We start from the raw sequence: 27,307 nt of genomic DNA on the forward strand, positions 1-27,307 counted from the left end.
TAGGAGGACTTGTTCTTACTCTTCAGCCAAATTTTATATTGGCTACTTCAAGGATCTTAGTTTATTCATCTAAAGACAGGAAAGTTTGGATTATGATTGTGCCTTTCCAACTCCAGCATTCTGTGATATAAAAAGCCAACATAACACATGATATGAAGTATGGAGAATGACTTCCTTGTCACATGTTGACTCAGGAATGGTAAAGCCATGTAGCAACAAGGCTAATCTTATAGCTGTAGTGTATCTAAGGTCATCGAGTTAGCCTGGCCCTGCAGCCACAGTGAAAAGAAGTGCTTCATTTCATGATTGTGGAAGATGATTGGCCATTATTACGAGCAAAGAACTCATATCGAATTCTCTGTGAGGTTAAACAAATCTTCAGATAAGACACTTGACATGTAAAAGGAAGCTTAAGTGGGTCAAGAAAAAGAGCTGTTGGCTGACACTGAAGGATTCAGGAAGGTCAGATACACGTGTGAAGTGGGGGCCCGTCATCTGCAAGACTGATGAAAATTTTAAAAGGACAGAAATTTGGTTTGTACAAATAGACAATTATCTGTAAGAATGATGGTTGAGGACTTAAACTGAGAAGAAAGAACAGATTCATTTTGAGAGAATGCTGAAGGAGGAAGGTTTCTGTAATGATCGTGCTGTGCATTTGATTAATGATCAGAAATAGTCAGGACTTGTCATTCGTCTGGATCTCTCAAGGGAAGCTGGACGCAGTAAAGGATTTTTGAGGAAAACAGTATCTGGTCAAGTAGTTCCTTCTATCTCTGACTCACCTCTCTAGTCTACTTATAGTCACAATTCTTGATCTGGAAGCCCTTATCAAAAAATATGGATAATATTCATCTCACAGATTGTTGTAAAAATGTGTATGAAATATGTATGTGTATGAAAGGGCATGGCTACTTGAAAAATCCTCAACTAACATTATTGCTATGCTTTACGGGGACAGCAATAAAGGGGGTGAGAAGGCAGTGTGGTATTTTGGTGAGAGCCATGGCTTTGATATCAGGCAGCGTGGATTCTAATCCCTGACCTGTCACTTATAGATAAATCGCTTAACACCTGGAGTCTCATATTCCCCATCTGTAAAATGGGGATAACAAATCTCACTTGCACAGGTGTGTGACTTAAAGCCAAAATGAATAACATATGGGAAGACTTTGCAACTGCTAAAGCACTGTATAAGTGTAAGGAATTATAAATATTATTATCACTTGGGTCCCCAGTTTATGGGATTGGAAGTCAGCTACTCCAATGACAGATGAGTGGGAATACATGAATGATTACCCTCAAAGTATACTTTTTCTCTTTGCCATCTATCACCAATAAATACTTGATTTACATTTGAAATTTGGCAACCCGGAAAGCCATTAATCCAAATAAATACTCAGCGCTCTGCAAAGCAAAATGTTTCCCAGCCAGAGCCTCCGCCTGCTCTGTGACGCTTGCCTTGCACATGTGCGGACAGACTCATTTGCTGCTGGTGCTGTCTATACTGACTCACCCCTCAGTCAGTCAGCAGCCTGGCATAGGTTGCCACTGTGCATGCAGCAGCTTGCAGGATCTGCAGGCAACTACAGAGGAAGGACAAACATTGTCCTTACTAGCTGACAAGCTAAGAGCTCCTGTCATGAATGACTACTGTTTCTGACTGTCCAGCCTTCATTTACCCTCTTCTGGTAAGAAAACATCAATTTTCCTTTTGTTAACCATCCTTCCCCCACTCTTGCCAGTGTTATTTTTGGGAGAGACTGATCTTAACCCCCTGCTCTAGAAGTGGGGATACAACCCAGGCCTTCTAAACAGAGAGAGCCTTGATGATTGGTTCTGGGAAGGGCAAGTCAGTTTGACCCATTAAATGTCAGGTCCAGAGGTCTTGCTCAAATATTGAGAAAAAAGTCTTTCTGAGCCTCAAGAGTACTATAGACAGCTTCCTGGTATTATTTCTGAGCACCTGGATCTAGCTGGACCTGAAGCTTACATTGGACTTTGAAGCTTACATTGGACTTTGAAGCTTATTACCCCAACCAATGAATTCCTTTTGCTTGCTTGTTCATTTGTTTGGTCTAGTCAAAGTTGTGCATAGCTTTGTGCATAGTTATAGCAGTGTTCGTTCCTTCAGTCTACACACTACTTATTGGATGCTTCCTTGTGTCAGGCCCTGTGCAGGGAATTTTGATGACAAAGACATGGGCTCTCCCTTCATGGAGTTTGCAAACTAGTAGGAGAGACACAGAATATTAAAATAGAATATAGTAATTATAATGAGTGATATATGTATGAGGCATTAAAGAGCATAAAGTGGAAGTCCTTAACTCATCTAAGAGTATGTCAGGTGTGGAGGATCTGGAAGGGTCTTCTACCTTGAGGAAATAAACCCTGAGAGGGTACTTACTGGATGAGTAGGAATTATCCAGGAAGTGATGGGGAGGAAAGGAAATATATGCTTGTTTTACCTCTGAGATATAGAGAATGGTGTGTGTGTGTGTGTGTGTGTGTGTGTGTGTGTATGTGTGTGTGTGTGTGTGTAGGTATGTATGTGTGTGTGTGTGTGTGTGTGTGTTTGTTGAGGGTTGGGGACTAGAGATGAATTACAAGCAGGTTCAGGATTCTAGAATGAAAATGAAAAATCTCATTGGAAAGTGATAGGATACTGGAAGGAATCTGGATGATGGGAGGAGTCCTTTTAGCTATGGACTTCTCTTGGGTTTTTGACTTCATCCTGTAGGTCATCCATGAAATGTATAAAGCAGGAGAATGTTTTGAAAGATATACGAGCAGCTATATAGAGAATGGGTTTGAGAACGACACACTTGGAGGGAAGGAAACCAGTTAAGAGGCTCTTGATGAGAAGCCTAAGTTTGAAGAGACAAATATAGATTAGAGAAATATTTTGCAGGTAAAATTTGTAGTGTTAGTGCCTGGTTGTGGGGGAAAAAGATAATAGAGTCTAAATTTTTTTGGCTTGTGTGACTAGTGAAGGTAGATGACCAACTAAAATGATGAGGTTTTTTTTGGGCATGGTAAATTTAAGGTACATGAGGGATGACTGGAAAGATAGACCCATCCATCAGGCAGTTGGGTATATAAATTTGTGGCTTGATAGAGAGGTCTGGGTTGGAGAGAGACATTTAGCTGTCATCAACATGTAGTTAAAATGATATTATCTAAGGAGAGAAGTGGGGTATAAAGAGTAGAGTATTTGGGAAGAACCCTGAGTACACCAATACTGAAGCATTGCGCTGGAGTAAAAAGAGCCCTGAAAGGAGGCCCTGAAAGAATCGTTAGAAAGATAGGAGAAGAACCAGGTGTGTGTGGTCTCCTAGAAATCAAGGAATAGAGCTTCATGATGGAGAGCGTAATAATCTGTACCACATGCAGTAGAGTATAGGGAAAAAAAGGTTATTCCAAACTACCTATGGTATTTGAGTCAGGAAGTCATCTAGTGATTATAGAGTTGGTTCAGTAGAGGAAGGATGGGAGTGGGAACCAGAGTGGAGTAAGTTGAAGGTGACAATAACTATGACCACTCTTTGAGAAGTTTACCTAAAAAGAGAGGGAAAAGATGGTATAGTAAATGGAAATGGACCCAGTATCAGGAAAGGTTTCCTCTTAAGGACTGGAGCAATATGAGCATATTTCCAGGATAACAGGAAAGAGAGAGATACCAGAAAGGGGGAAGTGGGACATATAAAATGAGAAGGTTTGGGGATATAGCAAGACTTTAGAGCCGGGAGTGGGTGTGGTCAAGGGCACCGTGGATAGTTTGGCCTTGGAAAGGAGGACATGTTATGATAATGGGAGGAAATTTTTTAGGATGGTTATGGGTTTTAATAATTGGATTGGGGAAATCTTTGGGAAGAATACACGTTACGGCTCAGTTTCATAGAAGTAGGAAATGGCGGGGGGAAGGTTGGAAAGTTGAGGACATAATACCAGATAACTCTTTTTCCTCATGTGGCCAGTTGTTTCTAGTTGGCCAGGAATAGACCATGACAAAAAAGATAAGTAGCTGAATGGCACATGGCCCAAAGGCCTTGTCTTTTTCTTTTCTTAAGATATAATTTACTTGCTATAAAATGTACCTTTTAAAAGTGGTTTTTAGTATCAGTACATTCACAGTTGTACACCTATCACCACTGTCTAATTCCAGAACACTTTAATGACCCCCAAAATAAACCCAGCTAGAAGTCACTACCTATTCCCCCCATCCCCCAGTCTCTGGGCAACTGTTAATGTATTCTCTGTTTCTATAGATTTGCCTGTTGTGGATATTTCATATAAATGGAATCATACAATATGTGGTCCTCTTTGTTACCGACTTCTTTCACTTAGCATAATGTATTCAAGTCTCATCCATGTTGTAGCATGCATCAGTACTTTATTCCTTTTTATTGCTGAATAATCATCCATTGACAGATACTCCACATTTTGTTTATCCATTCATCAGTGATGAATATCTGATTTGTTTCATTTTGGGGGTATTATGAATAATACTCTTAGGAATATTCCTATACAAGTTTTTGTGTGGACATGTATCTAGGAATGGAATTGCGTCGTCATCTGATGTTTATGTTTAACTTTTTGAGGAAATGTCAAACTGTTTTCCAAAGTAGCCGTACCATTTTATTTTCCTACCAGCAGTATAGAGTTCCAATTTTTCCATATCTTCACCAACACTTGCTATTATTACTTTTTCAAATAATTATCTTAGTGGATGTGAAGTGGTATCTCGTGGTTTTTATTTGAATTTCCCTGATGGCTAATGATGTTGAGCATCTTTTCATGTGCTTATTGGCATTTATATATCTTCTTTGTAGAAATATCTACGCAAATTCTTTTCACCTTTTAAAATTAGGTAATTTGTCTTTATACTGTTGAACTGTAAAAGTTCTTTATGTATTCTGAATACTAGATCTTTAGTAGATACGATTTGTAAATATTTTCTACAATTCTGTGGATTGTTGTCTTTTCACTTTATTGATAGTAGACTATCATTAGAAGCACAGATGTTTTAAACTTTGATGTAGTCCAATTTCTCTATTTTTTATTTGATTGCTTGTGCTTTTGGTGTCATATCTAAGAAACTACTGCCTAATCCAAGGTCATGAAGATTTACACATATGTTTTCTTCTAAGAGCTTTATAATTTTGACTATTACATTTAGATTTTTAATTCATCTTAAGTTAATTTTTGTATATGGTATGGGATAGAGGTGCAAATTCATTTGTTTGCATGTTGATATTTAATTGTCCCAGCACATCTGTTGAAAAAGACTATTCTTTCCCCCTTTTAAATTGTCTTGGCCCCCTTGTCAAAAATGAATTAACCATAAATGGTTTATTTCTGGATTCTCAAGTCTATTCCATTAATCTATATTATCTGTTTCTGTTCTTCTGACAGTGCTACAGTATCTTTTTTTTAAATTAATTTATTTATTTTTGGCTGCGTTGGGTCTTCGTTGCTGTGCATGGGCTTTCTCTAGTTGCGGCGAGTTGGGGCTATTCTTCGTGTGGTGCACGTGCTTCTCATTGCAGTGGCTTTCTCTTGTTGTGGAGCACAGGCTCTAGGCGTGCGGGCTTCAGTAGTTGTGGCATGCGGGCTCAGTAGTTGTGGCTCGCGGGCTATAGAGCGCAGGCTCAGTAGTTGTGGCGCATGGGCTTAGTTGCTCCGTGGCATGTGGGATCTTCCTGGACCAGGGATTGAACCTGTGTCCCACTGCATTGGTAGGTGGATTCTTAACCACTGCACCACCAAGGGAGTCCCCAGTACTACAATATCTTGATTGCTGTAGCTTTGTATTAAGTTTTGAAATTGAGAAGTGAGTCACTATTTTTATCAAGATTTTTTTGGGTTATTTTGGGTTCCCTACATATCTATATTAATTTTAGGATGAGATTTTCAGTTTCTGCAAAAAGGCCAGCTAGGATTTTGATAGGGATTGTGTTAAATTTGTAGATCAATTTGGGAAGTACTGCCATCTTAATAGTAGTCTTCCAATCCATGAACGCAGGTGGAAATTAGGTTACTGACTTGAGATTCCTTCTTTTTTAATAAAGATTTTAAAGCTATAAATTTTATATTTGAAGTTTTGGTCTAATAAGCACAATATCTGGGTTTTTCAAGAAACTGGGAAACTGAGCTTAGAAAGTCTTTATTTGCTCAAGGTCACATAGCTAATAAACAATATAGCAAGGTTGTAATTTGGAGACTGAATGACTCAAAGTTTGTTTTATTTGTTCTCTATTGCTTTTTTTTTTTTTTTTTTTTTTACGCTTAGTCTTCAAAGAGTGACTTTATGTCAGGTGCCAGGGATGTAAAGGATGCTAAGATAAATAAGCCCTGGACTTTGGTCTCAAGGAGCTAACACATTAGTTGAGGGAAAGAAATATGCAAATAAATGAGATAGAGTAGTACAGGTGCAGATCTAGATGCCTCTACTGGGATAGTTGTGGTGCAGAGGTGAGGGTGAGGAGTGCTGCCTATGAAACGGGAAAACTTACTCTATTTTAAGTGCTATCAATAGGATCTGAGTTTTACCAGGTAAATAGGATGCCAGAGGGGCCGAGTGACCATTGTGTCTGTGTGTTTTTGATGTAAATACTCCCTTCTCCTGTCTGTGAGGGTCATAGCTTCTTCCTTCATTTTGGTTTGGGAAGAGGGAAGAGCATCTTGGGCTCAATTTCCTGTCTGTTTCAGGGGCTTGACACAGCACCACGGAGTTTCATTGCTGGAAGGAAGGCCTGGTGCATTTAGACAAAAAAAAGAAAGACTTTCAGAAATATGAAGCGACTAAGGTGGCAAAAGGACCTGTTGGATCTGTCTTCTGTGTGGTATTGTGGGCAGGTCACAATGAAAAAGGTCACAATGAAAAAGGCAGGCAAGATTCAGAAAGCATGTGGGCCATTTGGTCAATCTTGGTTTTCCCACTTTGGGCAAGAGATACTTTACTCTCTTCTTTATAAATAAATAAGAGAGGAATTGCAATGATAAATAGCAATTGACTCCTGGCTGTTGTATAGGAAAGACAGTAGGTTGAGGTGGAGTCTGTGGTGATGGGAGAGCAGGCGACCCAACTGAAGTCAGCAGGAGTATTGGCTCAGGCAGTGTGTTGACATGTGGAAATGTGGGCCTAGTTTTCCCAGGTCTACTGATTTTTCAAGAGAATTTGGAAAGTTAGATTTTTAATAAAATCACTCAATTTTTAAGTGTAGGCCATTTTTTTAAAGACTAGGTGGGCTATTAATCTTCAGGCCAAACATGATACATCTGCAAGCCACTAGTTTACAGCCTTCACCAAATCAGTTTGCAGCCAGGACCCAGCATTTTTGGCTTTGGGGACCAGCTTTTAAAGCATATAGGAACCTGGGATAACTTTATCCCTTGGGGAGCATAATAGCACCTGTGCTGGAGTGGGAATCATTCTTCCTATCTGGGATCAGACTGACATGTCCTTACTTGCTGTTCCTGGCTCCTTTGGTGAGCCATGCTTCGTGCTTCTGGTTTCCCCAGAGGTCCTTCCTTACTTGCTCAGACACCTGAAGCAGTTATCTCTAGAATGATTGGGGAACACCAAAGAATGCAACTTTCTGGGAATCCCACCAGGACTATGCTGTTCGATATGGTAGCCACTACGTAGGTGTATATGACTGTTCAGCAATTGAAATGTGGCTAGTCCAAATTGAAAGGTGCTGTAATACATGTAAGATTTCAAAGCCCTTGCTGTGAAAAATAGTGTTAAATATCTCAATTTTTATATTGCTTACATGTTGAAATGATATTTTGGATATATTGGCTTAAATAAGATGTATTATTAAAATAATTTACCTGTTTTTACATTTTAAAAGTGTAGCTACTAGAAAATTTAAAATTGCATATTTAGGTGACATATTTCTACTGAACAGCACTGCACTGGGTCCCTCCCATTCCCAGGGTAAATTGGGAAAAGATGATTGCTCATTCTATTCTCATTATCATGGGGACATCTACTCTGAAGCGCATGGGAGATGATGGGACTGTTTTGGGGGAAATAGCCGGGACTAGAAATGTCACATCACTTCTGACAGTTATGCCTTTAAGACAGGCAAATATATGCCTGTAGAGTGGCCACTGAACCATGAAAGGAAATGCAGTCTCAGGGGATGCCTGCAGGCTGACTGCCTCTCACAGATCCATTGTTACTTCCTTTTATTTTGACCTCTGACCCTGGGTTCTACTTCTCATTACTCTCTCAGGATCTGGCACATATTTGGACTTGAGGGAGTTGCCTGGGCCATTTTGAATAATAGCCTTTTTTTCTGCAATCAACATAGAACTGAGCCAAACACTGAGTGTGGATGAGTAGGTTCAGGGATGAGAGGGTCCTTCTATCACCTCATAGCCAGAGTACCACCACTGGAGTCCCTTTTCCTGGCTGGTGTTGAAGGCTGGATAGTGGCCCCCAAGCACTCTGACTCTGGATGAGAGATTTATTCCCTTAGACCCCTGACAGAAGTTAGGAGTCTGTGTGGTAGACTCCACCTTGCTCCGTACCCCATGGGCCAAGAGGTATTGGGAGGATACCAAGAGAGGCAAGGAAAACCTAGAGCTGAAGTGTGTTCTGTCATCTGGGAGTGCGTGCTCTACAGGAGTGCTGAACGCTGAGTGTGCCAGCAGGAATTTTAACCAGCAGAAGAATCAAAGCAGTAGGGATGAGGGTGCAAGTGTTGTATTAAAAGCATTAGAAATCACTTTTAAAAACACTGTGCTGCATACTACCACCAGCATTATCATAGAAAGGTCCTTTTCTCCTTCCTTCTTTTTGCTCTCTTCCTCCTTTCCCTCCTGTTTCCTTCCCTCCCTCCCTTCCTCTCTTTTCCTCTTTTTGTGCAGGGGCATGAACCTGCCAACATATCTTTGCAATCTATCAGAGCCCTGATTTATACCACTCAGAAGTTTGCATGGCTGTCACCTCCTTAAGGTATTTGTGTCCTGGCAGAGCCTGAACTTGAATCTACCTTGAAGGTGTAATTGTGTGTTGCTAATGTAATGGCTGAAGTTGCCCATGCAAAGAGCAACATGGAAAAGGTCACAGGAGGAATGCAAGGTCACAGAGCCACCTGAAGCGTGCTCAGGATTGATTTGCTCATTTACTCCAATTCCAGAGAGAAGTCTCATGACAGCAGGTAGGACTTGCAGGGGGGAAGGATTGCAGCATGGGCTTGTGCAGATGGGAATGGAGAGGAGTTTATTGTGCTTTCCAACTGCTGAAAGCCTCACTGAGAATCTGAGCACACATAGAGCAATAGCCCCAACCCAGATGCCTGTAAATATGGATGAATCGATGGGAGAGATGGTCGCCTCTCCCCTAAAGATGGCTTGCTATTTCCTCAGCGTTAGCAGATTTATCTGCAAAACAATATAGGAAGTTTTTTTTTTTTTTCCTTCAGAATAGATACAAAATCCAGGCTTGCTCTCCAGTATTTGATCTACTTCCCAGATTCCTTGGGGAGGTGGTGTGGCATGAGAGATGTGGCTAGATCCACCACTGTGATGCTTTTCTTCTCCTCTCACCCAGGGGAGAGTGGCTGACTATACCACAGGGGCCCTCTGCTCCCTTAGATTATATCACATTTATGACTTCAGTGAATATTTATTAAGCACCTGAAATGAGGTGTACCAGGTGCTGGAGGTACTGCAGGGAACAAGGTAAGCATGAAGCCTGCACTGGTGCTCAACCACTAGCTGAGGATGCAAGCAGTTGCAGTTTGGTAAGTGCTATCATGAGGGACAGAACAGGGTGCCAGGCCTGCACAGAGGAGAGACATCACACCCAGAGCATGTAGCACAGGGAAACCTTCCCAGAGGCAGAAGACCCTGTGAATCCTATATTCATGGATTCATGAAAGGGACTTCAGAATTCATCTTGTCCAATTCTTGCAACAGTGAAGAAATTGAGTACCCCCCCACCCAGAGAAGTAAAGTAAAACCCCAAGTTTACAAGAGCTGGTAAGTGGAAGACCAACTGAACTCAGGCCTCTTTTCTTCACTCTATTATTCTGTTCCATTAAAGTCATGTGATTCTTTTTCTATAATGTTGGGTGTTAAACCAACTGAATTTTAAGACATCAGATGAAAGAATTGATAGGGACCACAGTATTGCTATTAATCACATAACCGATATTAGAGAATATGACTGTCCTTAGGTGGAGGTTGAACTCCAGGACTAGGCTGAGCTGTGCACCCTGTCCTAGAGGTACTGGAGCTGAGGCAATGCATGCATCTGTGGATGGCTTACTTTGAAGAGAAAGAGGAGATCTTGAAAAGGGCTAGGCTACCTTCCCCAGATTGTCTTCCAAATGCAGCATTTGGATGGGCCACTCAGTACCTCCCAGGGCACAGTGAGTGACAGGACAGGAGGAACCAGGAGTGCTATGTTAAGGGAAGAAGGAGGAAACACCAGAAGAAGGGAATAAATACTCTCCCAAAACTCACGTTCCATACTTATTCATTTGTCTGTCAAACTATTTTTGAGCACCTTCTCTTTCTCTGTGCTAGGTGGCAAGGATTTAATGATGTTATCTTGGCTACTAGAGAAGTCATTATTTAGTAATAAATAGTATTTTCCTTGAAGTTTAACATTAGGAGAGGAGGGGTTATTAAACATAAATTCCAAGCAACTCAATCAGTAGTTCACACAGTGCCTTTTTTCCGTCCTTTGAGTTTCGTGAAGAAATCCACATGGGGCACCACTTGCTATTATAAGGCCCTTATCTCAGCTTTGCACAATCCAAGTCACTGTGAGGTGGGAACTGAGTTCTGTCCTTCTGTGCTAAGTATGGAACAATTGTTTCCCTCTTCCCTGTGGCTGCCAGCTGGTCCCATTATGCTGTCACGCCATCACTCCCTCTGTTCCTTCCCGCTACCCCTCCCCTTCCAGTATAAAGCATCTCTTTTCCTTCTCCCCCACCCCGCACCCCGTAAAGAAGGACCACCAGCCTTTGACTCACCTCTCTTCCAAAATTTTAGTGACTTGTCTCTTTCTCGGACTATGTTTAACTGATGTCACAGACCCCTCATTTTGGAGGGGTCTCAGTATAAGTGGGCGTTGACCTTAATATAAGTGAGTTTTCTGTGGTCTTACTTTTGGCTCCCCCAAAAAGGAAACTGAGAGAAAAATACGGATTCAAGTTATTTATTTGGAGGGGCAGCATCAGGAAGTACCAGTAAGGGAGTGAGAAAGCAGTAGAGAGAAGGGAACCAAGTCAGCCAAGTGTGGGGTAATGAGTAAGTCACTGCTGTGGAACCTGGGGCTCTGTTCCCAGGCCCTGTGTGCAGCGTGCCTCAGAGTTGTTCCTGAAGGCTGAGGAAGTCAGCATATTTATCCACCAGCTCTCAGGCCTCTCTAGGTAAAGGTTGCTCCTGTGGCACCAACTCCCAGAGCAGCCTGGAGGCCAGACAATGCTTTGAAGCAGAGAGACAATGCAGAAAGCCATCCACGTGGAAAAAACTGTGTGGTGACCTCTGGGGTAAGCTGGGGGTGTGGGCAAGGCACTGACCACCTAAGCCATTCTTTGCTAATCTCTCTCCCTCTCTTTTAAAAATAGATCTTTATTGGAGTATAATTGTTTCACAATACTTTGTTAGTTTCTGTTGCGCAACAAAACGAATCAGCCATATGCATACACATGTCCCCATGTCCCCTGTCTTTGCTAATCTCTTAATCCACTGTTTCTTTCATTTAAAAATATTTACTATACTTGTCGCACTTTTCAATTTTATATTAATTTGTAAGTTCATACGTCTAATATCTGTCTTATTTGCTACCGTATACCCAGTACTTAGTTCAGTGCCTGGAACCTGGGAGATCCTCAATAGTTATGTGTTAATTGAATAATTAAATGAATGAATGACTCCATGCCTTTGCATCAGCTTTCTGTTCTTGAGGCGTGTCTGGGACTACCTCTAGGGCTTTAGTTACAAGGGGTAAGGGAGGAGGGAGGTTGGAAGCTATACCTGAATATAGGTAGTTTTCTTCCTGAGAACTTCTATAGGAGTGGGGCATGGCTCTCATTAAAAAGTGTGCACTCCTGACTCTCGTAGCTTAAATCTGTAGGGAAACTCTAAGATCACTTCAATAGCTTACTCATTTGACAAATATCAAGCACCCACTGTGGGTAATACACTGTTTAGAGGTATAAGATATACAAGCAAGGTACAAGATACAAGTCTTGTTCTCACAGACCTTACAGTCGAGTTAGGGGTAATAACATAACCCATGTAAATTACAAAACACCTTACAACCAAGAGTTGAATTGCACATCTCAGACTAAGTATTAAGTATTTGTAGGGTTCAGAATCATCAGGGGGATTCAGTATAGCAAAGGGGAATGGAGCAAGCTCTGGACTTGTGAAGAGACTTCGGTTTGGGTTCCTTCTCTATCACTAGACTCTAAGACTTTTTTTTTTTTGCGGTACGCAGGCCTCTCACTGTTGTGGCCTCTCCCATTGCGAAGCACAGGCTCCGGACGCGCAGGCTCAGCGACCATGGCTCACGCTCTGCGGTATGTGGGATCTTCCCAGACCAGGGCATGAACCCGTGTCCCCTGCATCGGCAGGCAGACTCCCAAGCACTGCGCCACCAGGGAAGCCCTTTTTTTTTTTTTGAGCTCTAAGACTTTTGAGGGCACAGACTAGAGTTGATCCTGATAGAAGAACTACTCACAATATTTAGAGCCCACAGGAGCTACCTCATTCTTTGCCCCAAGGCTGAGCAGTATGGATTACATTAACGGTGCTGATGCCCTCTGGTTTCTGGTTGGTTTTGACCAATGGAGAACCCAGTTGGTGTGAGGAGAGTGAGGCCAGGATATTGGCATTCCATGGCTCCCTCCCTGTGGTCACCTTGGCCCAGCTACTGACTCTTTCCTATTCTTTCCTTCAGGGGTCCATTTACCTGAGCCTCTCTCATTCCCTTGGGTTTCTGCTAGCTCTGGATTCCCACACTAACCTTTAGGTTCCCTGTGTCTTTCCTACATCTTGGTAAATAAACCCTCTTTGAATTATCCAATTTCAACATGCCACCTCTTTTCTACTGGGACCTGTTACAAAAACTCAGACCCTGCCCATAAGAAACTAACAGTCCAGTAGGAGAGAGAGTTCCAGACAAGACCATTCTTTTTTGTTGTCGTTGTTATTTATTTATTTTAAAATTTATTTATTTATTTTTGGCTATGTTGGGTCTTCGTTGCTGTGTGCAGGCTTTCTCTAGTTGTGGCGAGCAAGGGCTACTCTTCGTTGCGGTGCACAGGCTTCTCATTGTGGTGGCTTCTCTTGTTGAGGAGAACAGGCTCTAGGCACGCGGGCTTCAGTAGTTGCAGCATGCGTGCAAAGTACTTGTGGCTTGCGCGCTCTAGGGCACAGGCTCAGAAGTTGTGGCACATGGGCTTAGTTGCTTTGTGGCATGTGGGATCTTCCTAGACCAGGGTTCGGACCCGTGTCGCCTGCATTGGCAGGAGGATTCTTAATCACTGCACCACCAGGGAAGTCCAAGACCATTCTTAATCAAAGAAAAACTGAAGACAGCATGCTGATGAGCTGACAAAGGTGTGATGATTCAGATTATAGGTAGCTAGAGGGCCTTTTCAAACTTACTTTGGAATATACAGGTGATAAAAACTGTTACAGAAGAGATTATTAACTATAATTACACTAATTGTGGCAGCATGATTTACTGAAATAGTAATTGGGGCTTTGTTTTTGTTGTTGTTTTTAACATCATTATTAGAGTATAATTACTTTATAATGGTGTGTTAGTTTCTGCTTTATAACAAAATGAATTAGACATACATATACATACATCCCCATATCTCCTCCCTCTTGCGTCTCCCTCCCACCCTCCCTATCCCACCCCTCTAGCTGGTCACAAAGCACCAAGCTGATCTCCCTGTGCTATGCGGCTGCTTCCCACTAGCTATCTGTTTTACATTTGGGAGTGTATATATGTCCATGCCACTCTCTCACTTCATCCCAGCTTGCCCTTCCCCATCCCCGTGTCCTCAAGTCCATTCTCTATGTCTGCGTCTTTATTCATATCCTGCCCCTAGGTTCGTCAGAACCATTTTCTTTTCTTTAGATTCCATATATATGTGTTAGCATACAGTATTTGTTTTTCTTTTTCTGACTTACTTCACTCTGTATGACAAACTCTAGGTCCATTCACCTCACTATGAATAACTCAATTTCGTTTCTTTTTATGGCTAATATTACATTGTATACATGTGCCACATCTTCTTCACCATTCATCTGTTGATGGACACTTAGGTTTCTTCCATGCCCTGGCTACTGTAAATAGAGCTGCAATAATGAATATTGTGGTACATGGCTCTCTTTGAATTATGGTTTTCTCAGTGTATATGCCCAGTCGTGGGATTGCTGGGTTGTATGGTAGTTCTATTTTTAGTTTTTTAAGGAACCTCCATACTGTTCTCCATAGTGGCTGTATCAATTTACTTTCCCACCACCAGTGCAAGAGGGTTCCCTTTTCCCCACACCCTCTCCAGCATTTATTGTTTGTAGATTTTTTGATGATGGCCATTCTGACTGGTGTGAGGTGATACCTCATTGTAGTTTGATTTGCATTTCTCTAATGATTAGTGATGTTGAGCATCCTTTCATGTGTTTGTTGGAAATCTGTATATTTTCTTTGGAGAAATGTCTGTTTAGGTCTTTTGCCCATTTTTGGATTGGGTTGTTTGTTTGTTTAATATTGGGCTGCATGAGCTGCTTGTAAATTTTGGAGATTAATGCTTTGTCAGCTGTTTCATTTGCTAATATTTTCTCCCATTCTGGTTGTCTTTTCGTGTTGTTTATGGTTTCCTTTGCTGTGTAAAAGGTTTTAAGTTTCATTGGGTCCCATTTATTTATTTTTGTTTATATTTCCATTTCTATAGGAGGTGTGTCAAAAAGGATCTTGCTGTAATTTATGGCATAGAGTGTTCTGCCTATGTTTTCCTCTAAGAGTTTTATAGTTTCTGGCCTTATATTTAGGTGTTTAATCCATTTTGAGTTTATTTTTGTGTATGGTGTAAGGGAGTGTTCTAATTTCATTATTTTACATGTAGCTGTCCAGTTTTCCCAGCACCACTTGTTGAAGAGGCTGTCTTTTCTCCATTGTGTATTCTTGCCTCCTTTATCAAAAATGAGGTGACCATATGTGTGTGGGTTTATCTCTGGGCTTTCTATCCTGTTCCATTGATCTATATTTCTGTGTTTGTGCCAGTACCATACTGTCTTGATTACTCTAGCTTTTTAGTATAGCCTGAATTCTGGGAGCCTGATTCTTCCAGCTTCGTTTTTCTTTCTCAAGATTGCTTTGGCTATTTGGGGTCTTTTGTGTTTCTATACGAATTGTAAGATTTTGTGTTCTGATACTGTGAAGAATGTCATTGGTAGTTTGACAGGGATTGCACTGAATCTGTAGATTGCTTTGGGTAGTATAGTTATTTTCACAATATTGATTCTTCCAATCCAAGAACATGGTATATTTCTCTGTCTGTTTATGTCATCTTTGATTTCTTTCATCAGTGTTTTATAGTTTTCTTAGTACAAGTGTTCCGTCTCCTTAGGCAGGTTTATTCCTAGGTATTTCATTCTTTTTGTTGCGGTGGTAAATGGGAGTGTTTCCTCAATTTCTCTATCAGATTTTGCATCATTAGTGTAGAGAAATGCAAGAGATTTCTGTGCATTAATTTTTTTTACATCTTTATTGGAGTGTAAATGTTTTACAATGGTGTGCTAGTTTCTGCTTTATAACAAGGTGAATCAGTTATACATATACATGTGTTCCCATATCTCTTCCCTCTTGCATCTCCCTCTCTCCCACCCTCCCTATCCCACCCCTCTAGGTGGTCACAAAGCAAGCTGATCTCCCTGTGCTATGCAGCTGCTTCCCACCAGCTATCTATTTTACATCTGGTAGTGTATATATGTCCATGCCACTCTCTCACTTTGTCACAGCTTACCCTTTCCCCTCCCCATATCCTCAAGTCCACTCTCTAGTAGGTCTGTGTCTTTATTCCTGTCTTACCCCTAGGTTCTTCATGATATATTTTTTTCTTAGATTCCATGTATATGTGTTAGCATATGGTATTTGTCTTTCTCTTTCTGACTTACTCCACTCTGTATGACAGACTCTAGGTCCATCGACCTCACTACAAATAACTCATTTTCATTTCTTTTTCTGGCTGAGTAATATTCCATTGTATATATGTGCCACATCTTCTTTATCCATTCATCTGTCGACGGACACTCAGGTTGCTTCCATGTCCTGGCTATTGTAAATAGAGCTGCAATGAACATTGTGGTACATGACTCTTTTTGAATTATGGTTTTCTCAGGGTATATGCCCACTAGTGGGATTGCTGGGTCATATGGTAGTTCTATTTTTAGTTTTTTAAGGAACCTCCATACTGTTCTTCATAGTGGCAGTATCAATTTACATTCCCACCAGCAGTGTAGGAGGGTTCCCTTTTCTCCACACCCTCTCCAGCATTTATTGTTTGTAGATTTTTTCATGATGGCCATTCTGACTGGTATGAGATGATATCTCATTGTAGTTTTGATTTGCATTTCTCTAATGATTAATGGTGTTGAGCATTCTTTCATGTGTTGTTGGCAATCTGTATATCTTCTTTGGAGAAATGTCTATTTAGGTCTTTTGCCCATTTTTGGATTGGGTTGTTTGCTTTTTTGTTATTGAGCTGCATGAGCTGCTTGTAAATTTTGCAGATTAATCCTTTGTCAGTTGCTTCATTTGCAAATATTTTCTCCCATTCTGAGGGTTGTCTTTTGGTCTTGTTTATGGTTTCCTTTGCTGTGCAAAAGCTTTGAAGTTTCATTAGGTCCCATTTGTTTATTTTAGTTTTAATTTCCATTTCTCTAGGAGGTGGGTCAAAAAGGGTCTTGCTGTGATTTATGTCATAGAGTGTTCTTCCTGTGTTTTCCCTAAGAGTTGGATAGTTTCTGGCCTTATATTTAGATGTTTAATCCATTTTGAGTTTATTTTTGTGTATGGTGTTAGGGAGTATTCTACTTTCATTATTTTACATGTAGCTGTCCAGTTTTCCCAGCACCACTTATTGAAGAGGCTGTCTTTTCTCCATTGTATGTTCTTGTCTCCTTTATCAAAGATACGGTGACCAAATTTGTGTGGGTTTATCTCTGGGCTTTCTATCCTGTTCCATTGATCTATATTTCTGTTTTTGTTCCAGTGCCATACTGTCTTGATTACTGTAGCTTTGTAGTATAGTGTGAAGTCAGGGAGCCTGATTCCTCTGGCTCCATTTTTCTTTCTCAAGATTGCTTTGGCTATTCGGAGTCTTTTGTGTTTCCATACAAATTTTGAAATTTTTTGTTCTAGATCTGTGAAAAATGCTAGTGGTAGTTTGATAGGGATTCCGTTGAATCTTTAGATTGCTTTGGGTAGTAGAGTCATTTTCACAATGTTGATTCTTCCAATCCAAGTACATGGTATATCTCTCCATCTATTTGTATCATGTTTAATTTCTTTCATCAGTTTCTTACAATTTTCTGCATACAGGTCTTTTGTCTCCTTAGTTATCTTTATACCTAGATATTTAATTCTTTTTGTTGCAGTGGTAAATGGGAGTGTTTTCTTAACTTCACTTTCAGATTTAACATCATTAGTGTATAGGAATGCCAGAGATTTCTGTGCATTAATTTTGTATCCTGCTACTTTACCAAATTCATTGATTAGCTCTAGTAGTTTTCTGGTAGCATCTTTAGGATTCTCTATGTATAGTGTCATGTCATCTGCAAACAGTGACAGCTTTACTTCTTCTTTTCTAATTTGGATTCCTTTTATTTCTTTTTCTTCTCTGATTGCTGTTGCTAAAACTTCCAAAACTATGTTGAATAATGGTGGCGAGAGTGGACATCCTTGTCTTGTTCCTGATCTTAGAGATGGTTTCTGTTTTTCACTATTGAGAATGATGTTGGCTGGGATTTTGTCATATATGGCGTTTATTATGTTGAGGTAATTTCCCTCTATGCCTACTTTCTGGAGGGTTTTTATCATAAATGGGTGTTGAATTTTGTCAAAAGCTTTTTCTGCATCTATTGAGATGATCAAACGGTTTTTATTCTTCAATTTGTTAATATGGTGTATCACAATGATTGATCTCTGTATATTGAATAATCCTTGCATTCCTGGGATAAACCCCACTTGATCATGGTGTATGATCCTTTTAATGTGCTTTTGGATTCTGTTTGCTAGTACTTTGTTGGGGAGTTTTGCGTCTATGTTCATCAGTGATATTGGCCTGTAGTTTTCTTTGTGACATCTTTGTCTGGTTTTGGTATCAGGGTGATGGTGGCCTCGTAGAATGAGCTTTGGAGTGTTCCTCCCTCTGCTATATTTTGGAAGAGTTTGAGAAGCATAGGTGTTAACTCTTCTCTAAATGTTTGATAGAATTCTCCTGTGAAGCCATCTGGTCTGGGGCCTTTGTTTGTTCAAAGAATTTGAATCACAGTTAGTTTCAATTTCAGTGCTTGTGATTGGTCTGTTCATATTTTCTATTTCTTCCTGGTTCAGTCTTGGAATGTTGTGCTTTTCTAAGAATTTTTCCATTTCTTCCAGGTGGTCCATTTTATTGGCGTATAGTTGCTTGTAGTAATCTCTCATGATCCTTTATATTTCTTCAGTGTCAGTTGTTACTTCTCCTTTTTCATTTCTAATTCTATTGATTTGAGTCTTCTACCTTTTTTTTCTTGATGAGTGTGGCTAATGGTTTATCAATTTTGTTTATCTTCTCAAAGAACCAGCTTTTAGTTTTATTGATCTTTGCTATTGTTTCCTTCATTTCATTTTCATTTATTTCTCATCTGATCTTTATGATTTCTTTCCTTCTGCTAACTTTGGGGTTTTTTTGTTCTTTCTCTGACTCCTTTAGGTTAAGGTTAGGTTGTTTATTTGAGATGTTTCTTGTTTCTTGAGGTAGGATTGTGTTTCTGTAAACTTCCCCCTTAGAACTGCTTTTGCTGCATCCCATAGGTTTTGGGTCATCGTGTTTTCATTGTCATATGTTTCTAGGTATTTTTTGATTTCTTCTTTGAATTCTTCAGTGATCTCTTGGTTAATTAGTAGTGTATTGTTTAGCCTCCATGTGTTTGTATTTTTTACAGATTTTTTTCCTCTAATTCATATGTAGTCTCATAGCACTGTGGTCGGAAAAGATACTTGATAAGATTTCAATTTTCATAAATTTATCAAGGCTTGATTTGTGACCCAATATATGATCTATCATGGAGAATGTTCCATGAGCACTTGAATTAAGGTATCCTGGTGTTTTTGAATGGAATGTCTTATAAATATCAATTGAGTTCATCTTGTTTAATGTATCATTTGAAGTTGTGTTTCCTTATTTATTTTCATTTTGGATGATCTCTCCATTGATGAAAGTGGGGTGTTAAAATCCCCTACTATGATTGTGTTACTGTCAATTTCCCCTTTTATGGCTGTTAGCATTTGCCTTATGTATTGAGGTGCTCCTATGTTGGGTGCATAATATTTACAATTGTTTTGTCTTCTTGGATTGATTCCTTGATCATTATGTAGCGTCCTCTTTGTCTCTTATAATAGTCTTTATTTTAAGGTCTATTTTGTCTGATATGAGAATTGCTACTCCAGCTTTCTTTTGATTTCCATTTGCATGGAATATCTTTTTTCATCCCCTCACTTTCAGTCTTTATGTGTCCCTAGGTCTGAAGTGGGTCTCTTGTAGACAGCATATATATGCATCCTGTTTTTGTATCCATTCAGCCAGTCTATGTCTTTTGGTTGGAGCATTTAATCCATTTACATTTAAGGTAGTTATCGATATGTATGATCCTATTACCATTTTCTTAATCTTTTGGGTTTGTTATTGTAGGTGTTTTCCTTCTTTTGTGTTTCCTGCCTAGAGAAGTTCTTTACCATTTGTTGTAAAGCTGGTTTGGTGGTGCTGAATTCTCTCAGCTTTTGCTTGTTTGTAAAGGTTCTAATTTCTCCATCAGGTCTGAATGAGATCCTTGCTGGGTAGAGTAATCTTGGTTTTAGGTTTTTCCCTTTCATCACTTTAAATATATTGTGCCACTCCCTTCTGGCTTGCAGAGTTTCTGGTGAAAGATCAGCTGTTAACCTTATGGGGATTCCCTGGGATGTTTTCTGTTTTTTTTTTCCATGTGGCTTTTAATATTTTTTCTTTATATTTAATATTTGATAGTTTAATTAATATGTGTCTTGGCGTGTTTCTCCTTGGATTTATCCTGTATGGGGTTCTCTGTGCTTTCTGGACTTTATTGACTGTTTCCTTTCCCATATTAGGGAAGTTTTCAACTATAATGGCTTCAAATATTTTCTCAGTCCCTTTCTTTTTCTCTTCTTCTACTGGTTTCCCTATAATTCGAATGTTGGTGTGATTAATGTTGTCCCATAGGTCTCTGAGACTGTCCTCAATTCTTCATTCTTTTTTCTTTATTCTGCTCTGCAGTAGTTATTTCCACTATTTTATCTTCCAGGTCACTTATTCATTTGTCTCCCTCAGTTATTCTACTATTGATTCCTTGTAGAGAATTTGTAATTTCATTTATTGTGTTTTTCATCATTATTTGTTTGCTCTTTAGTTCTTCTAGGTCTTTGTTAAACGTTTCTTGTATTTTCTCCATTCTATTGCCAAGATTTTGGATCATCTTTACTATCATTACTCTGAATTCTTTTTTCAGGTAGACTGCCTATTTTCTCTTCATTTGTTTGGGCTGGTGGGTTTTTATCTCGCTGCTTCTTCTGCTGTGTGTTTCTCTGTCTTCTCATTTTGCTTAACTTACTGTGTTTGGGGTCTCCTTTTTGAAGGCTGCAGGTTCGTAGTTCCCGATGTTTTTGGTGTCTTCCCCTAGTGGCTAAGGTTGGTTCAGTGGGTTGTGTAGGCTTCCTGGTGGAGGGGACTGGTGCCTGTGTTCTGGTGGATGATACTGGATCTTGTCTTTTTGTTGGGCAGGACTGCATCTGGTGGTGTGTTTTGGGTTGTCTGTGACTTTATTATGATTTTAGGCAGCCTCTCTGCTAATGGGTGGTATTTTGTTCTTGTCTTGCTAGTTGTTTGGCATAGGGTGTCCAGCACTGTAGCTTCCTGGTCCTTGAGTGGAGCTGGGTCTTAGCGTTGAGATGGAGATCTCTGGGAGAGCTTTCGCCTTTTTGAAATTACTTGTAGCCAGGAGGTCTCTGGTGGGCCAAAGTCCTGAATTTGGTTCTCCCTCCTCAGATGCACAGGCCTGACACCCGGCTGGAGCATGAAGACCCTGTTAGCCACACAGCTCAGAAGAAAAGTAAGAAAAAAAGAAAGAAAGAAAGAAAAATAAAATAAAGTTATTAAGATAAAAAATTATTAAAAATAAAAAATTAGAAAAGAAAAAAAAGAAAGAAAGTTTAGAGCAACCAAACCAAAATACAAATCCACGAATGATAAGAAGTGCTGAAAACTATACTAAATAAAACAAAGCAAAACAAAACAAAAAACCCATAAAAACAGACAGAAAGAACCCTAGGACAAATGGTAAAAGCAAAGCTATACAGACAGACTCACACAAAGAAGCATATACATACCCACTCACAAAAAGAGAAAAAGGAAAAAAATAATTTATGTAGATATAAAAATATAAAAAGGAAGATAGCAACCAAATCAATAAACAAATATACCAATGATAGTAAACTCTAAATAGTGAACTAAGATAAATGTAAAACCAGAAACAAGTTGGATGTAGAAAGGAAACCCGAAGCCTACAGTTGCAACCAAAGTCCACTGCCTCAATTTTGGGATGTTTCATTGTCTATTCAGGTATTCCATAGATGCAGGGTACATCACGTTGATTGTGGAGATTTAATCCTCTGTTCCTGAGGCTGCTGGGAGAGATTTCCCGTTCTCTTCTTTGTTCGCACAACTCCTGGTGTTCAGCTTTGGATTTGGCCCTGCCTCTGTGTGTAGGTTGCCTGAGGGCATCTGTTCTTTGTGCAGACAGGATGGGGTTAAAGGAGCAGCTGATTAAGGGGCTCTGGCTCACTCAGGCCGGAGGGATGGAGGAGTACGGAATGCAGGGCAAGCTTGTGGTGGCAGAGGACGGTGTGACTTTGCAACAGCTTGAGGTGTGATGTCTTCTCCTGGTGAAGGTGTCCCTGGATCATGGGTCCCTGGCAGTGGCGTGCTGCACAGGCTCCTGGGAGGGGAAGTGTGGATAGTGACCTGTGCTTGCACACAGGCTTCTTGGTGGCTGCAGCAGCAGCCTTAGCTTTTCATGCCTGTCTCTGGTGTCCGCGGTGATAGTCAAGGCTCACGCCCATCTCTGAAGCTCGTTAGGTGGTGCTCTGAATCTCTTCTCCTTGCGCACCCCGAAAAAATGGTCTCTTCCCTCTTAGGCAGTTCCAGACTTTTTCCTGGACTCCCTCCTGGCTAGCTGTGGTGCACTAGCCGCCTTCAGGCTGTGTTCACGCAGCCAACCCCAGTCCTCTCCCTGGGATCTGACCTCTGAAGCTCGAGCCTCAGCTCCCAGCCCCCGCCCACCCCGGTGGATGAGCAGACAAACCTTTCAGGCTGGTTAGTGCTGGTCGGCACCGATCCTCTGTGCAGGAGTCTCTCCACTTTGCCCTCTGCACCCCTGTTGCTGCGCTCTCCTCTGTGGCTCTGAAGCTTCCCCCCTCACCGCCCACTCCCCCGTCTCCACCAGTGAAGGGGCTTCCTAGTGTGTGGAAACTTTTCCTCCTTCACAGCTCCCTCTCAGAGGTGCAGGTCCCATCCCTATTGTTTTGTCTGTGTTTTTTCTTTTACCATACCGAGGTACATGGGGAGTTTCTTGCCTTTTGGGAAGTCTGAGGTCTTCTGCCAGTAGGTGTTCTTCAGGAGTTTTTCCACATGTAGATGTATTTCTGATGTATTTGTGGGAGGAAGGTAATCTCCATGTCTTACTCCTCCCCCATCTTGAAGCAAGGCTGGGGCTTTGTTTTTAAAGCTATACAGTGTGCATTTTCTGTACCCCACCGAGGCCTCCCTCATCCCAGGAGCTTCCTCCTCCCCCCAGGAGACGGTGATTCTCCTGGCTTTTGTTTTGCCAAAGTCTGTGCTTCAGAAGGGAATGTGCTGAGCTTCAAGAGAAGGGAAGAAGGTGGAGGCAAGTGCGTGGCATCCAAAAGCCTCAAGATTTTGAAACTGTCAGAGGAGAAAGAGGATTTTAGAACATCCCTGAAGACCAGGAGAGAAAGAAAAGTTCTTAGGTTCATGGTAGTAGGCACCAGTGTGTGGCCCTGGAAGGTACTGCAGGGAGGAGGGAGGACCTCAGAAGAATGGCTCCTTGGGGCACCAAAATAGGCTGGACCTGGTACTCTGGACACTCAGCCTTGGCCATGAGCCCAGGAAAGAGGAGATGCTCACCTTTGTGAGATTTCATGGGCTTGGACAATGATCATATTAGCGATAGACCATGGACCATAGAGCCATTCCTGAATGATGCACACACACTAGGCCAGGTCCCTGGGAACTTTGCCAACTCTGGGTGAGGAAACTGTGCCACAATAGTGACTATAGTTGAATTTCCTACCAACCCAATGAGATGGGGTCTCAAAAAAGAGTCAGTTTTATTTCAGGAGATAAAAGTAATGTAAAATTTCTTATGTTCCATTTTATGGAATAAATTCATACCTGCTACACATGGGTACCTCATCTAGGACTACTGAGAATGCCAGTATAGCACATATCTGTACCACAGATGGATTGATGACTGCCATAGCACTGGGACTGATGAGTTTTGAGGAAGTGGCTGTTTCTCTATTGGAAAAGTGGTGGGCAGAGATGAGTGTGAACTCTTAGAAGTCACTGCTGATTTGTAGAACACCATGCACTAGTGATGAAACTGAGTTTGAAAGAGTACTATAGAATGCTTTAAACTTTGGGTTGATACCGGGTGGCTTATACAATGTTTGGAAGGAAGATAATACAAGTGTAGCTTTGTTAGATTACAGACAGTGTTAATTTCTCTGAAATTCCCCAGAGGATACAGAGACATTTGAGACTCACAGAAGGAGAAATTTAAGGCCCTATCTCTGCTTTTATTTTTTAAAAACAACCAAAATTTAATCTCTTTCTAGGATAGAAAGGCATCAGAGACTGATATCACCAGAGTCCCCAGTAAAAAAACTATTTCCCAAGGATTATGACGGGTAGAGAACAGATGTCCAGGGATGATTTTACTGGCAGTCTTTCCAGCCAGGGCACTTGTGATCTTAGAAGAGAGACTGCCAGAGAGAGGAAGAGGTCTGCACCTTATTTGATGAGGCCTCTAACAAGAGGTGGGCTGAGTTTGCATATGACAGCTACCCCATGCTATGCTCTTTAATGGAAGAGGTTATAGCCTCAGGCTCCGAGTTCCATCATCTGGGTCCAGAGAAGTCCAAATGAGTATGGGATCACCACCCCCAGGTTTGGCACAGAGCCTAGGACAGGGTGATGATTTAAAAGATGTAGAATGCATGGTTGGACATTCTATTGGAAAGACTTACTTATTCATGTAATAAAAATATTTATTGAGCACCTATATCCTGTTAAATGCTCATCTAGATTTTGGGGCTATAACAGTGCAAAAGAGGCAAAAATGTTCCTGCCCTCATGAAGTGTGGCAAATCGTATTTTCCAAAAATGACTCAATATTGTCAAGATAGCAGTTCTCCCCAACTTGATCTGTAGATTCAATGCAATCCCATTGAATTCAATGCAATCAAAATCCCAACAAGTTATTTTATGGATATTGACAAACTGATTCTCAAGTTTATATGGAAAGGCAGCAGACTCAGAATAGACAACACAATACTGAAGAAGAAGAAGAACAAAGTCGGAGAACTGGTTCTACGACTTTAGCTGTTAGTAATCAAGACAGCGTGGTATTCATGAAAAAATAGACAAAGAGCTCAATCGAAAAAATCGAGAGCCCAGATGTAGACCCACAAAAGTACAGTTAACTGATCTTTGACAAAAGAGCAAAGGCAATTCAATGGAGAAAGAGTTGTCTTTTCAACAAATGGTGCTGGAACAACTAAACATTCACATACAAAAAATTGAATGTAGACACTGACCTTATACCTTACACATAAGTTTATTAGAAATGGATCATAGACATGCAACTCAACAACAACAAAACAAACAACACAATCAAAAAATGGACAGAATAATTAAATAGACATTTCTCCAAAGAAGACATACAGATGGCCAACAGGCACATGAAAAGATGCTCAACATCATTAATTATTAGAGAGATGCAAATCAAAACCAAATGAGGTACCACCTCACACTGGTCAGAATGGCCATCATCAAAAAGTCTACAAATAACAAATGCTGGAGAGGGTGTGAAGAAAAGGGAACCCTCCTACACTGTTGGTGGGAATGTAAGTTGGTGCAACCACTATAGAAAACAGTATGGAAGTTCCTCAAAAAACTAAAAATAGAGTTACCATATGATCTAGCAATTCCACTCCTGGGCATATATCTGGACAAAACTATAATTCGAAAAGATACATGCACCCCTGTGTTCATAGCAGCACTGTTCACAACAACCAAGACATGGAAATAACCTAAATGTCCATTGACAGATGAATGGATAAATAAGATGTGGTACATACATACAATGGAATACTACTCAGCTATAAAAAGAACAAAATAATGCCATTTGCAGCAACATAGAAGGAACTAGAGATTATCATACTAAATGAAGTAAGTCAGAAAGAGAAAGACAAATATCATATGATATCACTTATATGTGGAATCTAAAATATGACACAAATGAACTTTTATGAAACAGAAACAGACTCACAGACATAGAGAACAGACTTGTGGAAGGGGGAGAGGGGTTGGGAAAGGGATGGACTGGGAGTTTGGGGTTAGTATATGCAAACTATTACATATAGAATGGATAAACAACAAGGTCCTACTGTGTAGCACAGGGGACTATATTCAATATCCTGAGATAACCCATAATGGAAAAGAATATAATAATTAAAAAAGAATGTATATGTATTTATAACTGAGTCACTTTGCTGTATACCAGAAATTAACACAACATTGTAAATCAACTACATTTCAATAAAAATTTTTTTTAATTGATCATAGGCCTAAATATAAAATGCAAAAACATAAAACTTCTAGAAGATAACATAGGACACATCTAAGTGGCCTTGGGTTTGGTGATAAGTTTTTAATACAATACCAAAAGTATAATCCATGAAATAAAAAATTGCTAAACTGAAGTTTACTAAAATTTAAAACTCCTTCTCTGTGGAAGACACTGTTAGCAGAATAAAAAGTAAATTAAAGATTGAAAAAATATCTGCACACATATCTAATAGCACACATATCTAATAGCAACTTGAATGCAAAGTAAACAAGTCTTTAACCTCAACAGTAAGAAAACAGATAACTGGGTAAAAGGTCTGAACAGACACCTCACTAAAGAAGATATACATATGGCAAATATGTGAAAAGATGCTCAATGTCAGATGTCATCAGGGAATTAAAAATTAAAACAATAATGTGGTATCACTACACACCTGTTAGAATGGATGAAATCCAAAAAACTGACAGCACTGAATGCTAATGAGGATGTGGAACAGTAGGAACTCTCATTTATTGCTGATGAAAAGATAAAATGGTACAGCCACTTTGGAAGACAGTTTGGCAGTTTCTTACAAAGCTAAACATAGTCTTACCGTGTGGTTCAGCAATTGCACTCCTAGATATTGACCCAAATGAGTTGAAATCTTATGTTCACATGAAAACCTACAAGTGAATATTTATGGCAGCTTTATTCATAATTACTCCAAACTGGAAGCAACCAAGATGTCCTTCAAAAGGTGAATGGATAAACAAATTGTACATTCGTACAACAAAATATTATTTGGTGATAAAAAGAAATGAGCTATCAGGCAGACCACGAAAAGACATGGAGGAAACTTAAATGCATTTTGCTTAGTGACGGAATCAATACGCATGAAATAGCTACATGCTGTATGATTCCTACAATATGACATTCTGGAAAAGTCACCACGTTGTAAGGCAGTCCCAGCTACATGGAGACGTTATATGATGGTGTTCCAGACAGTACTCCCAGCTAATGTCCCAGATGACAGCATCAACTACTAGACATATGAGTAATTCTTAAGGTAATTTTAACCCCCTGATGTCAAGGTACCCTCAGCCTTCTAATCTTATAGCTGAGGACGCAGATATGA

General features: G+C 40.3%; 1 protein-coding gene across 1 annotated transcript in view; it reads left to right on the plus strand.

Moving 5' to 3' along the window:
• Window positions 1–1,592: 1,592 nt before the first annotated feature.
• Window positions 1,593–27,307, plus strand: part of LOC113624184 (ALK tyrosine kinase receptor-like) — a 497,204-nt gene continuing 471,489 nt past the window's right edge. The window contains exon 1 of the mRNA XM_027113918.1: window positions 1,593–1,691. The gene's annotated coding sequence lies outside the window, so the exon portion shown is untranslated. The remainder of the gene's footprint in view (window positions 1,692–27,307) is intronic.

This window comes from Aethalodelphis obliquidens, unplaced genomic scaffold, assembly GCF_003676395.1.
Source record: "Aethalodelphis obliquidens isolate GAN/ISIS:26980383/991018 unplaced genomic scaffold, ASM367639v1 scaffold12, whole genome shotgun sequence".
Classification (NCBI taxonomy): Eukaryota; Metazoa; Chordata; class Mammalia; order Artiodactyla; family Delphinidae; genus Aethalodelphis; species Aethalodelphis obliquidens.